The sequence below is a fragment of the Varroa jacobsoni genome, unplaced genomic scaffold, assembly GCF_002532875.2.
Source record: "Varroa jacobsoni isolate VJ856 unplaced genomic scaffold, vjacob_1.0 scaffold_101, whole genome shotgun sequence".
Lineage (NCBI taxonomy): Eukaryota > Metazoa > Arthropoda > Arachnida > Mesostigmata > Varroidae > Varroa > Varroa jacobsoni.
Window position 1 is genome coordinate 61840 of NW_019213003.1, and position 15264 is coordinate 77103.

The 15264-nt window shown below is 40.1% G+C and overlaps 1 long non-coding RNA gene across 1 annotated transcript; it reads right to left on the reverse strand.

The window, feature by feature from the left end:
* Nucleotides 1–8894: 8894 nt before the first annotated feature.
* LOC147753927 (uncharacterized) lies at nt 8895–13061 on the reverse strand. The gene is made up of 3 exons (XR_015312883.1): nt 12945–13061; nt 9493–9718; nt 8895–9260 (listed from the first exon to the last, which is right to left on the reverse strand). It is a non-coding gene; the product is annotated as an uncharacterized LOC147753927 (long non-coding RNA).
* Nucleotides 13062–15264: the final 2203 nt, after the last annotated feature.

The following is a 15264-nucleotide window of genomic DNA, read 5'->3' on the forward strand; positions in this document are numbered from 1 at the left end:
TGCTAAATAGTTTTTTTCCTTTTTATCGGAATTAGAAATCAGCTCATGACAATCGGAGGCTTTCAGTTCAAAGATTCGTCGATGAACTCAACGAAACAACAGGGACATGTTTAAGAAAACCGAAACAAGATTTTCAAAGAGCGCGCTGACAATTCAAGTTTTTGAACATTTCAGCGAATGACTCTTAATGCTGGCTTACCTAAAACGAAGACTCAGATAAAGGCAAATACGATAACTCACCTAGTTCGATAACGCCTTATCTAAGTTAGAAGGGTGCCACAACGAAAATGGCTGCCATCTGTATACAGAATTTAAATATGTATGTTCTTTTAACAGAGGGGCTTAGCTAGGGATCTGCACACTACAAAACTGGCAAAAGTATACGTTTAGAGACGCTCGTACGTAATGCTCTATTACGTTAAATTTTAGCATATTTTTTGCTAAGTTTGCAAGCATGTTCACCTCAATTTAGGTTGTACAATATATGAAAAATTAAAGTTGACTATTTGGGTCCCTGATAGGATTCTTACATGCTGTCCATGGCGTGTTGATGTCTTTTTACGGCTGTTTACTCTATATCAACGCATGTCTATTGTTGCCGATTCGTTATCCACGGCGCTGAACGTGGAAGCAAATTTAACATTTAATGAAAACAAATTCGTCTTACATAGTTGTTAATTTTCGCGAAGCTTGATATATGAAACAAAATCGTATAAGGCGATATCAATAGAGCTTTGTTTGACTTATAGGCCTTTCGTAGAGGTTGTTTTTCGGGCAAGTAACTACGAGTACAGGGTCTTCAAATTTTCTGAGGAACTCAATACCCTCGATTGTAGTTTACGGTAAAGGTATGTTTCTGTTCAGGTTGTGTTTTTATAGATGGACATATTTACTGATATAGAAGTCAGCCGAGTAATAACGCCAGATGCGAAACTAGAAGTTCGAATGAAAGATTCCTGAGAGTTAACTTCAGCTGAGAATCGAGAAAAGGCAACTAATATTTGGACAAGTCCTTATTGTTTTTTTTATGAAATTATTAGTTAGAAAAAGATTAGTTAGTTCTTTTTTTAAATCCAATCAACCCTACGAGTCCGTTATACAACAAAAAATACAGCACTAAGGAATGCTCTCATTCCATATTGTATTTCAGGTTTCCGCGTGGGTCCGAAGCGCACTTCTTTAATTATCAAATAACAAGCAATCATTTCTATTCATTGGCTTGCGAAACTCTATGGTGTTCCTCCATGTTGCGAGTTTTAATCCCAGGATTACCCTTAGACACACCGTTTCGACAGCACGAAACCAAGCGTGCCTAAGCCCAAGTCCGAAGTTAGACCACAATGTGTCCCAAAGTTAGCATGCAAATACGTTACCCAACAAGATATCACGGCGATTATCCTCCACATATGCCTAAAACTACCCAACGATCATTGAAATATCACTCGTTGAAGTAACTTCAGGATTTACGCCTGTATGCTAGAAATTCTACTCCAAGAGAACTTGTGAGCATTTGAATTTTTCTTGTATGGAAAATTCACTCTTGGAAATGCCGAGTGGCAAATAAGCATCCTATTTATCTGACGCACCAAATATCTCAACGTACTTAATCGGGATAACAGATCACTTCAGCAATTGTATTCTAGGCAAGACACTCAGGTCTATTCAGCTATTTTGGACAAAACTAAAAACGAATTTTAATTTTTATGAAACAAACGAATATTTTTTGTGTAGAAAGACCTTTAAATTTACTTGCTGCATTTAAATGTATCAGCATTTTCCAAAACATTGCAAACGAGCAGCCCTGTATACTATTTCTGAAAGGTTGAAGCATCTGAACTTACTTTCGGACAAGATGCGAGGCCCCGTACGTTATCAATAGAAACAAAGTCCGCCTATGAGGTTCGCCAAGTCAAATGTTATCGTCCAAAGTGACGACTATGAGGGGGGCAGCTCAAAAAAAAGATCGCTCTTTTTTTTTTTACAATCATTCGCTTTCCATTGCAGCTTCGATTACATAGAGATCTGTTAGCCTAATGTTAACGTTTCAAGATATATCTGCCATATTAATTTCACTCACTATTACACACGTGTGACATATTGGTATGTCGACATTAGTAAAGTCGAGGTTGAGAAGAAGCCTAAGAACACAATTTCCAACTACGTGTGGCCTGGTTGGTTCTTTCTATTACCTGCAACCTAATAAAGCCTTTTACAGATAAGCGTTTGTGCCCTCGGTTTCTTTTTGATGCGGTTGGATAATACGCTACGCTAATGGGCTCAATATACTCGAAGAGGACGCATCTTGCCTAAATGAATTTATTTTTCTAGGCTAACCTGAAGGAATATTTTGGAGTTCCCGTTTTACTTTATACTTTTATATATATTTAATACAGTGCCTCTGGCAGTCTCCTGACTGGATAAAGCAATTCATAGTCTAACATGAAAACTACCACTAGAACAAAGAAGTAGCCTTTCGATATAATTTTCCGAAAGCAATAAAGTTCATATACTACGAACACACTTCTATGTTTATTAAGACCAAAACCGCCAGTGTCTCACCACTTAAACAGTGTGTTGATTGAAAAATGAATAAATGTTGAAAGATACTCATTGCTTCAAATCATGCCTGCCTTCGTTCTGCTTGACATTCTGCACATTACTGGATTCATCATCGGGTTTTTTTTTTTTATTTAGTGCCTCCTACATAAATCATGACACAGAAAACCTGACAGATGCAGCCCGAAACGAGTGTCCGCTATCAAGCGACCTCCACTTCTTATATGCAGAAAAATCTGCATACCCTTCGACACAGAGTTGATTTGGAAATTTCGACTGCCCGTATAAGCCTGCAGAGATTTTATAGGCTATCCTGAACGCTACGCTAACCTATGAAAAATAATTTGAGGTTTAACATTTAGACTGTTTGTCCTTTGTTCCGTAAATGTATACTCGGTTAGTAATGTTTATTTTAAAACAGAAAAAGCTAGACAATAAACTGCAACTGACAATGTGGTCCACGATAATTCTGACAAGTCGCAATAAATAATTGGTAGTAGGAAAACGTGCATCCTGAAACGTGAAATCTTGAAAGATGTTAAGCTTTGGTGAAGATTTTGAATGGCCAACGGATCTTTAGCTAAAGTTTGATGCCCTTCGCAACAGAACCTTTGTTTTATTCTCTTTTCTAGTAATTCTCAAGATCGTATGATCGCCGACACGATGAACCGTTACTAATCTGCAGTCGGCGTTGTTTCTTCTACACCGTTGTTAGCTTTTTTGCCCCCACCGCTACACTTACACTTGAAACGCTTGTCAAGAGGTAGGATAGGCTTGTTTCTAACCATTCCCCACTTCCCAAACCGCTTTGCGATATCTAGGGCACACCCATGGAGATGGCAGGATGCTTATCCTTGTCGCATGTATAGCAATGCTCCGTTTATGCATCTGTTCCCGTCTGGCCTATCACTATTGCAGTCCCTGCGTAGTATCCGTCCTCTCGATAATTGAAGTCGGGTCATACTTTGGTCCATTTTTCAGACTAGGCTTCAGTTTAGAGTCGCCAAACAGAACTCGTCTTTAGATAGAAGTCTCTTCCCAGCTGACTGCGGTAGGAGAATAGGATATTCCTATCCGCCGCTCTTCCCCAATATTCCATCTGAGCTTCGCTCGACTGTATTGCATAACATCAGCAGGCACGACGCGCGCATGCACTATGCTTAATCTGGCCTGGTCCGATCGATTTCTATTCGGATTCTAATGGCAAGGGCCGAGTAATGATAGAGTCCGACGTTATCAAATGAAGGAGGTAGCGTAAGCCACAGTGCCGAGGGGTTTTCTATTAGCAACAGCTTGATGAGAAATATTGAAACGGGTGGACCGGTTAAAATTGTATCGACTGAATAACTTATCATATCGTAGGGGTATATTTGCAGCCTTACCAGTACAGGAAAGGCTATCAAATTGACCAGCAAGACAGTTCCAATCGGGATCCCATCAGCCGAGGCATGTTCCGTGGAGCCTTTTGTGTAGTATGGTTGCTGAAGGAAGATCAGCGGCATGTTCAGCTCGCAAGGCTAGCCGATTGCATGTCACAGATTGTACGATATTACATTTTATAGTGTTAACATCCAGCTACATCTGTCAGGTGCAAGCGTGACAAGTGATTGATCCGACAGGTACAGACGAGCTCCTCGTTAGCTCGTTACACGAAACACTCAGGAAGGACTGGTCAATAGAATACAACTAAAGTACGCTACCACCGATATATATCTGGCGACGTAACCGCCCGAAATCAGCTACGTCGAAGGCTTTAGTCCATTTGCGCGAACGGTGGCACTGACTGTGCGTTCTTTGTATTTATATCACGACCTGAATCGCGCAAAACACTTACTGCTGATCAAGTTCAGACTCGAAAAGCTACATCGCTCCTTTTCTATGCGCGATTAGTTACGCTCTACATATAGGGAGGGTCAGTTCCTTCCAAACAAAGTTACCGAAATCAGGATTGGGGAATGACTCGTGAGAGTAGGTTGCAGCTATAACAGAGTTAGCAGAAGTATATTGGCCTAATGAGAAAAGAGCAAACTATAACTCATAATACTATGATCAGAAGGGAGGGAACTGTTGTCATCTACGATTCCAACATAACTGTCATCTCTAATGATAATATGTGGGTCATGTTTAAAAACGTTTTCATTGTAGGTGGGCTAATGTTAACTTTGCCATATTGATAATCGACTTAAGGAGTAACAATTCGCAATTGGCTTGGGGAATGGCAGCGATACTATTATAGTCTATTTTTTGAGATAACAGTCATATATGATTATACTCTGTAGGACGGGATGATGACGAACGACATTTATATAACTAACAACGGGTTTAGGGGGGAAGACGCTTACTCTCGGCCATCGAGCTCACCGTGTAGCTCACTATATCGATAAAATATAATTACTCTAGCAATATTTTAGATTATATAACTGATTGGACAGTTAGGCCAATAGTCGAAAATCCTCCTGTTTTTTTTTCCATCAATAGCTACGTTACTAAAAATTAACATGTTTCAATTATAGAATGGATTAGAACACAATAAAACATCTCAGCAATACGAAACATTACAACATTAACCGACCTCAGGGAGCAGTGTCAAAAAAAACGAGCGGCAATCCTAAAAACATCTTTAATTAATACTGCTAAAACACAGACATCCAAAAGTAAATATTAATTATATGTCGAATTAAGAAAATCACTAACGCGAAGCATGTGTGTTACCCTCTCAGCATCCTGATAGGTCCAAGCTCCAGGCAGTTAGATGTGAGTTACAAAAAACTCATCAGTGCATGTAAGCCACTACGTTACTCAAGAACAAAGTTTTTTGAAAAAAAACAATTTTCCCTGGTAATAACTAAGGTAATTCGCTTAAACCAGCGATTAACGCAACTCAAATCCCTCGAACGACGGCTGACCAGATTACTCGGCCAATAGTGAACACTCTTCAGACGCTCCGGCAAATCTAATCACGGACTGAATCAGACAACAGTCCGTCAGACAACAGGGCATTCGTTGCGGACTGAGAAAATGCGAATTTTATATGAAAGAACAGACCTGGTAAAAACAAAAACAACTCGTCCGCCTACCGGCCGATTTGTTTAGTAAACGCGATCGATAAGACAGCGGAAAGTTAATTGGTTGGAGTAGAAAGATGGTAGACAACTTATTTCAGGTGATCGGTTTGAGTTTATGAAAGAAGGCCCGCAACGGATGCTGCCGTGGTGTTATAAGAGGTGGCAAGCGACGAGACGGCAGAAACAAGGCGAAAAAAAGGATTGAGTGTCCTGATGGCGTTCAATATTAGGCGTTCAGCTCAATATCACGGGGGGCCATAGCGGAACGACTTGATATGTGAAGAATTCTACCTGCATACGACCATCGCAAGTTAGCTAAATGATAGGTACATAAAGGCACCACGTATCGTACGTTTAAAAGAGTGCCCCAGGACTAAGTGCTGGGCTTTCTTTCTTGGAATATGCAATATGTCAACATCCTGCAGCAAAACTGTCTAAAGTCGATCAGACTAAGGTTGTTTGGTGATGATGTAGCAGCCTCAATAATTAGCAGAGACAGTGACGAACTTCAACCATATATTTACAACGCTCGTGACGTTGCCAGCACTTGGGTCGACGACTATCGCCATGGTAATATTCTATGAACGAGAGAAAATAGCCGATGTAGATATTAAGCTACATGGCCATACGATGGTACCAAACAAAACCATCAAATATCTAAATCAGTGTACGGATTCTGTTCGAAAGCAGTATGCAATAAAAAAATGCTTACCAAAGTTAAGGATGCAGAGAGAGAAATAGCAATACGGGTAGGTAGAGTATTCGGAACTGTTTTCTTTGATGCAATAACGGTTATCGCCAAATAAGTCCCATGGGATTTACCGATATGCGAATTAACAACAAGACATCTAGACAGAAGAATAAAAACAAATATATGAGAGACGAAACGTTGCAAACATGGCAGGAAAGATGGTTGCAGGATCATGCGAGTGCAGGCAAAACGAGGAGAAGACTGATTGAAAATGTTATAAACGACCCACAAAATATCATGGATCATTAACGTCGGCCTAACGCAATCGCTTAGTGGACAGAGATTTTTTGGGGTCTATTAGTTTCGCCTACATAAGTCACCTGGCCCCGTCTGCAGATATTGCGAAGACAGTGTTCCAGGACTTGGTCGAGCACAGTTGTTTAAAGGGTGCAGCTTCTGAAGATCTTGGAGTATCTTAGAGGGGAAACCAGAGACTATCCCCGCTATCGACCAATAGGTTTTCATGATGTTAGATTTTAGAGAAAAATGGGTTGAGGTGTATTAGTTTCTAGACGACGTTCTTAAGTGACACGGATTCAGACGCCTATTGGCTCTATCGAACATAATAGGATAAGCCTTTTTTTCCTGGTCTCTCCCTTTTCTTCGCATCTTTCCCTCTCCCTCTCTCGCTTGGCAAGAATGACTGCCGACATGTAGTCAGCTTCCTTATAGTTCATGTCTACAGCCAACGAACACTATTATAGAAATACTTCTGTGAAAGGAAGTGGTTTTGGCGGCCTGAGCAGGCTATTAAGGAAGTTTTGCTTCAGGCTGCAGAGCTAACGTCTCACACCGCCTGACTAAATTGTGCGAAGTGCACATAAAGTATTTCCGCGACTAGCAATATCTAAGAAAAGACAGCTCGTTTACCACGACCGTAAACCTCAAGCACATAAATTCTTAGTCCATCATCAAGTGGAATAAACACCTATTTCCTATCCTAGAATTGCTTGCCACAAAGAGCATTTCAGAAAATTCGTCTAATCTTGGCCCTCTTAAAAGCGCTTGGTAGGAGCCGTGTGATTACATATAGTGACCAGCAAGATTGTTACCGTCGTCAGTGATCGGCCGCTCACGTAGGTCGTCGGGAATCTGAACATACGAATTGATCTTATGTACGCCCAAATCTTACACGGAGATATAGTGGAACTTGCTCTTGTCAGGATGACACTATTCTACAGCCCTGGTCCCATTGACAAAAAAATCCACAGGATCGATGTTACCTACTGAGATCTGTTCAGCGTTACTCTCGCACACAAATTGTTTTAGGTTTCTCTCTCTCTACGTCGGCATTGAAAGTATTTTTGGCAGCTTCGAAAGATACATTTCTAGTGAGAGGGGCAGCAGCCGTTAGAAGTGTGTGTTTGGCCAAGCACCGCAACTACTCTCGTACCGAATTGAGCTTTATCCGCGCTCTATTACATTTTTTTCAATTAAGCAAAACATTTTTTGTACATAGATTGGAGTAAATTGATCAATTGTGAAATATATCGATAATAATATAACGACTTGATATTTAACACATTGTTGCCCCGAAACGTAATTCTACGAAAAGGACGCTGACGCTTTATGATGAAGGTATGAACAGCCATCCCGTGAACTTCACGCACAGCGGGCCTCAGTATATAAACGTGTGTTCTCAGTTAGAGATAAACTAGGCACAAAGCTATCCACCTGCCGATTACAGTTGAATGTTGACATTTGTCAAGCTAATTGAATTAACAGTGGGGCTTGCAGTTGTAGATACAGAAATAGTTATATAAGGCAATCGTCCATTTGCTCAAAGGGTTGTAATAACCCTCTCGGAGAATTTTTCCTGCATCAAATTTACGTCATATGACCAACATATGGCAATTTAGAGTCAGGAGAATTGTCTGGGATACCGAAAAGAGGATACTCAAACCGTGTACAACAAAATCCTTAACTTAATTCTTAATTTGCTTAAGATAAGAAAAGTAGACATACACCTAGCAGTTGTTATGAAAAACAGGCAGATTTTGATTGGCAGTTGAACATATTACTGGATGAACCTATATGAGCTCTATAAAAGTGTGCATTCTCCTGCTCTGTTGACCAAGAATCTGCCATTGGGCAAAAATCGACTCTGTTGTGCAAAGGGAACAGTTGAAATCATTACAGGTACTGCTGCGTCAGCAGGATACACGTCAGGATGACCAGAAACGTTGTCCTGTTAGTCTGTTGCCGCGCACTTGTTCCGGACATCGTCGGAAGACAGAAGCCATACGCTCCGTTAATTGGCCTTGGGAACAGTTGAATTTAATGTGGCGCGTATACGAGGAGATCGTCAGAAGCTCTGAACAGCCCAGCGTGCAATTCCAGCCACGCTAGCTAAGATAGAATGTCACCAGATTTGTACACCGTGCAACGCTGTCATGTAGCAATATGATTTTGCCAAAGTCTTTTTGTGTCAATTCCGTGCCTCTCATAGATGGATTGCAATTGCATGAATGGTCTGCAGTGGTCATTTCTTGGGTTTTGAGTGGTTTATAGTATAACATTTATTTCTCATCTCACCATACGCAAAAGTGCAGCTTCTAACCGTAAATATTTTTTTTTGTGGTGTCTAACTGGAGGGGCCAAACCGTTCGGCTCTGCGTTTAAAGGTGTTATAGATGGTTTTTCGGTAATACTCTTTCTTTTCGTCCTTTCCTAGTCCATGCAAAGATCATTTAGGACACTCTTAGCTATGCAAAGAGCTATCGGGTTTACTGTATCTCGCTTAAGAAGTTCTTGCGGCTCGTATCGTTTGCTTCCTCCGCCCGTCCGGATCAAATCTCCGCTTGGTTCTAAAGCGATTAAATTAAACCTGGCAAGTAGTAACGCTCGTCGTATGTTTGCAGGCAGTTGTTTTTGTCTAGACAGCATTTCTTTAGCATGGAAATAATCAAGAAGACAATGTCATATATATATAGGTTTCATGACCGTACCAAATTACCGCTCCCAGCCGATAACAATAGAACCCGGCGAACGTTCGACGGTCAAAATAATCTATATTGGAAGTTTAAGGTAAGTGCGATCAGCCGATTCGATGGTAAAGCCAGTACCTATAGAAGAATAAATATTCTTGTTTAAATACGTATATGAAACACGTGTACACACCTGGTAATGTACAAGTGCCGATCCGATCAAGCGTCTTTCCAAAGCCCAGCATAAAGCTAAGATACTCCGTTTCGCCGTATATTGCAGCTGCCATGTTAGAAGGCATGGAACAGTTGCTAGAGTTAGGAATATTTTCAGCCTTCGGCTTCATAACGACTCGGTGTTCCGTTCGTAAATCTATAGGCCGAATCGAAAGTTCACGGCCTGTTCTTGTTCGCAAAAAGCCCTTAAGAGAAAGTTGCAATTTATAGGTACATAGAAGCTGAGTAAAAGTTACGTTAAAAACTTAATTAACATTGCTTGTATCGGAAGTGCGATATCGATATTATAAAATATTGTTATCTACTATTTAATAATTTACGACCTATTATCAGGTTATGATAATTATTACTATTATCAGGCACTTTTTAATAGCATCGAAGTAATTCATCAAAACAGATAAAAAGCAAAGACAGTATAATTAACGTTAGCTCAGAGATAAATATATATGAATTACTAATACCGTTTCTAGTAGTCCCGCAAATTGGGTTTTATCCTTAATTACATGGTGCTAGTAGGCAAATGTACGTCGTCATCGTGACCACGGGCAAACTAACATTGGTACAGAGAGAACTTTTAGCGGCTCATTGTTCGGTTACTCCAGATTACAGTTCAATGCCGAGCAAAAGAGAGGACAGTGTCAAGTCACTATGAGCTTATAGAGACTGATATCAGCATCAAGACAAAATATGTGAAGCAAGAAGCCATATTTGAAGCATAACGACAGTATGGACGCAGCTACTTTTGTATTCATAGCGTACGTTTCTATCTGAGGTAGGATGGACGGCAGGTACTGCAGCCTGTCATCAATCCTCGGGAGGAATTTTGTGCCTGGCATCCGCAATTTGGAATATTGATAGACACACACGCATCGTACACACGGGGAGAGCTGAACCCCATCGTACAATCTGAAGAAAACGCTTCTATTTTACTTCTGTTAATGCAACAGGAGATATGCAGAAAAAGTTGTAGTAAACACTGTTCAGTAACGAGGATATCCTACTACCACTTCTACAGAACGCAAATTCTTGACTTATTAGTGCCAACAATGATACTTCGCGCTTCCTACAAAACGCCCTATTAAAGTAAGTAAATCGTGAACAAATCCATAGTGGCTGAAGCTTTAGCTAATGCAACGATTGAAGGTTCCCTTAGTAACAGTATTATACTAAATGTTCGAGGCATAGGATTCAATCTAAGGAGCCGGTGCGAAAACCGTCCGATTCTAATGGAACGGGAATGATCGAATGGTATTTCCCCCATAGTATGCTACGGGAGCGCTACAAAGCACGTACTAACCACCTGCCATTTCGCCGTTAACCAGTTCTCATTTTCACATAATTGCAATTGTTGAATTATTTCAGCTAGACGATCTGTGCACGCTTGTCCATGGTGTACCTACATACATATGTCGCTTATGTGTACTATGACTGAAAATAAATAGCAGTAATAGTTCAGTTTTCACTAACTATAGCCTGATTTGAAAAGCTCATCGTGTTAGCTGCCCGAAGCAGGAATAAGCTGCGCCATAGTCACAGCCTCAGTCTTTATTTACCAGTATTCTTCATGTGCATGTTCATAATGGACATTTAAGTGAAGAGCACAGCGGTCGCATGAACTGTTTAGGGTAACTGCCGTGTTTACATGGCCAGACAATAATAGAGAGAGAGAGAGAGAGAGAGAGAGAGAGACTCTATACAGGAATTGTAAGCGCTGAGATAACGTTTGCCTATAGGAAAGTTCATGTTCTAGGGCCTTGTCTGGGGTAACTATGTTGCACCGATGTCCAACGGCCATGGCTGCATTTACATGCATATGTGGGTCAATGCATTACATATCTGCTAATGTGGAGCATTGAAGCCACTGCTTCACCACGTCGCTATTGATCGTCAAACATGGCGTAGCAATGCTTCCATCCTGCGGAAAACTTAACGAGCAAATATTACATTCATATCTAGCTACGACGTCTCTGCACGTTGGCAATTGCACAGAAATATCTATTGAGGTCTTCTGCCTACATGGCGATCACGGCCTGAAGGCAAGCACAGGCTTCGTATAGAAGCCTTTTTATTCCATAATTAAGCGTTAAATTCGATAGTCGTCCCAAATATTGTACGAACAAAACAGGTCAGCATGTTACTCAGTAGTCGACGATGGTGCTGTTTGTACATCTAAAATGTATAAGCAGTGAAAGTTTTTTCTAGAAAATTAGGGCTATACCTCATATGCAACATACCACCTCACGTTTTAAGTGTAACGTTCTTAAGGCCAATTCATTCAAGTTAAGCAAAGATGTCGCCTAAAGTTCCTAGTTATTTAACCGCAGAGCGTGTTCGTTACCAAAGCTTTATTACCGTAGTGTTTGAAGGCTGCACTATTCTGGCGCTAGGCAAACAGCTGAAACGAAGTAAACATTTTTTAATTTAAAAAAAACGTTCGACTGGAAGTCTTTCGCCCCTAAAATAATTAGCTTTCATCATTGACACTTAATGGTAGCGTCAGAACTTACGAGCGTCTATAATCAAAGTAAGTTTTCATAGGTGAGTTCTCAGGAACATTCTAACCTATTCTAGTTTTTTTTTTTGCTAAAATCCGAGCTAGTCATTAGGTCGAAATGAGCAGTCCTTTCCGCTGCTTGCTGAACGAATTCGAAACTAACGACGAAGGTAAAGATAAACAACGAATACCAATCTGCTATTGTATTTATGTATATTTCGAGGTTGTTAGACATTTTTCATTTATTTCAATATCTCTATATTGTCTCAGCATACGGCACTTCACTCGCCATGGCAACCATCGTATAGATCTTGTTTAGGCATTCGATGCATTTAGGAAAAGCATGCGAACGTTAAGCGCTGTTCTCTCCCAAAAAACGAGAGTCGTCATATTTTTGCAGGCCATATTTGAAATTTAATAACTAAAATGGGGCCTTCTGATGGCTTTTATAAGGGTGCGCCGCTAGCTTACGGGACTGTTTTCAAATAACTAATGCTACGAAAAGCTGCCACATAGTGCCGAAAGTCATTGAATGGGTAATGTAAAGGTCGCACAAATCTCACAGTGTGCTCTATCAATACGGCGCTAGATAACAAGATAACACCGAAGAAAAAAAGACAGCATACAATGGAGATAATATCGATTTTGTAGAGTCATTTCGATTTCGAAGCTTCATTTCGGTATGCAGCTGAACGTTTTCCGTTCCGAAAAATTGACTACAACTTTGCACAGGCTAAAAGTAATCAGACATTTCATGCTTACAGGACATCTTAAGGGGGCTAGCTAAGAGAAATTCACAAATTTCACTACAATGAAATTTGTCCTACTTTTTGTACCTGCAAGAGACGTCCCTAAACACGTACAAAACTATCGGAAACAAAGTTTCATATTTGCTATCATGTTTTATATATACATACCATTAATTATTAGCGATGGCATCAATCATAGATGAGTGCGAAGTGCTGAAAGAGCGTTGCATGTATTTTGAAAATCGATACGACCGTGAAGTCGTTCGTCTGGCAAAAACAAATCACCTATAGGAACTCCCTATTCTATTTACAATCAGAGACATCAAAAACTTCTGCTCGGGACACTCGAGAAGCGCGATGAAGTTACTTTCCTATTTTCCATAAACTGTCAGTAGCAATACAAGCACAAAGGTGAACGCTAATCAGAAACGTCAAATTGTCCTTCGCTGTTGTTTTTGTGACAAAGTTAATAATTTTTTTCAGTAGTGTCTACTAAATTATTTTTGATGATCTATAGTCAATATATTAGGGCTAGGCGCACCAGACAGAAGCCAAGATTAGGCTGGACGAAACCGATAATACGTTAAATTCTTTCGTTAATTACTTTTCGTTTCTGCTTTTTGTTGCGCGTCAAAAAACGATTTTTCGAATCTAGGCACTTTTTAAGGTCTATCTACAGTCTCAAAAGTAGCGTTTTTTTGTAAATTTAGGGTTGAAATGTGATTACGTATAGCTTCACTAAATACACAAAGTATGTCTATGTCTTTTATGAACTGCAGCCAGTGGATGCTTTACAAACCAAATGGTCGAGTGAAGTTTTGTTAAAGCTAAGCGGACTTCACTATACAAACTTTGTTGAACCTTTCGCAGTGTTCGTACATCTCTAAAACATTTTTTCTAGGGAGATTTTTTAAAAATTTAACTTAATAATAATTGATTTAATAATAATAGCTGGAAACTGAAACATAATAGAAATTAGCAATTGCAAACGCCATTACATTGGCCCACCTGACCGACATGTCTTAGTTTAAACGCATGATTTTCAAATTGAAGTTCGTTACAGACAGAGGCCACAGCTTTTTTAGATGTTCATTGAGCCGCTCTACATTTATGTGCCAAATATAGTCATGGTGGGATCAAGCACGACCGGTTTTCGCTGTGCCTAAGACATGTTGTCCTGGCGTGGGTGTCATAGGCCTACAAGAAAGCGGCAGCGGAAAAGACGACAGTGGAATTAGTAGGCATTAGCAACTGTAAGTTGTATAAGTTATAGTTTGCTCACACAATGTCATATGAAAAATGTTCGTTTCGCTACCGCTAGTAAGTAACATCGTATTCATATTGGTCTGTGACAAAACGAAATCGTCTACCGCTTGCCGTGGTAGTCACCCGGACCTAATTATGCATAATAAAATGCCATTTAGGTAACGTATTGAATTGTCAGCGCGCACAACTGTTGTGAGGGTCCAGACATCGCCAATTTTGACCCCGAGGGTACAACACATAAATTATGTCCAAACTCACGACCAAACACATTGTTGCCCTGTCAACATATCCGCAAGTTCTTGGAAATCATTGGTGACAGGCCCAACAATCAGAGTCTTGACGAATCTCAAACTTGTCATATTCTGTGTTCGGGGAAACAGCGAATATTTCAAGCAAGCGTTTCTTCAAGATACAACGACAATAGATGAGCTCTTGGCTACAATATACGTGGACTTCAATTGTGGCAAAAATAGGTTGCATTTTCGCTTATCGTTCACTGCCATTATATGGCCTAGTTCAAGCAGGCCGCCCCGTTGGGCAGCTTGTGTCCTTTATAGAGTTCTCGGTATGAATGGCTTGTCCTAGTTTATCTAAGTTGGTCAGACGACCTCCTTTTCACACATTTGTGGTCGATATGTCAGATAAGTAACGAGGAGCAGTGGATGTGATGAAAGGGAATAAGTTTTATGTATTAAAAACCATATCGTAGTTCGTGCAGGACGCGAAGTTCCTACACATTCAAAGCTGAAGGACTAAAAAGCTGTTCGATAAAGGACCGATGTCGTAATCACGTTTTGTAACGTAGAATCATGCTACAGAACACAAATAGGTGAAAGAAAGAAACAGGCATGAGCAATGAATAACAAATTGAGAACACACGAGGCAGCCACTCAGCGAGGCCTTCATTGAAGAACTAGGAAAATTCATGGTGGAATTTGACAGGGACAGCAAGAAGATACACGATCTCACCTAAGAGTTCGAATTCAGCTGTTGAAGTTTACAAATTAGAAACAATATCGACAGATTTTCAATGAACGTCAGGCTTTTTGCTCATGCTTGTCGGAATTATTAATACAAGAGCTTTTGTATTGAATTAAACGAAATATATTTTGAAGCTAAGTATATTTTGAAATATTTGACTACGTTTTCTTTATCTTTCATATCATGTAACACTAGAAATACCTGCTGAAAGCTATTATACAAACAGAGAATAAGAAGCTTC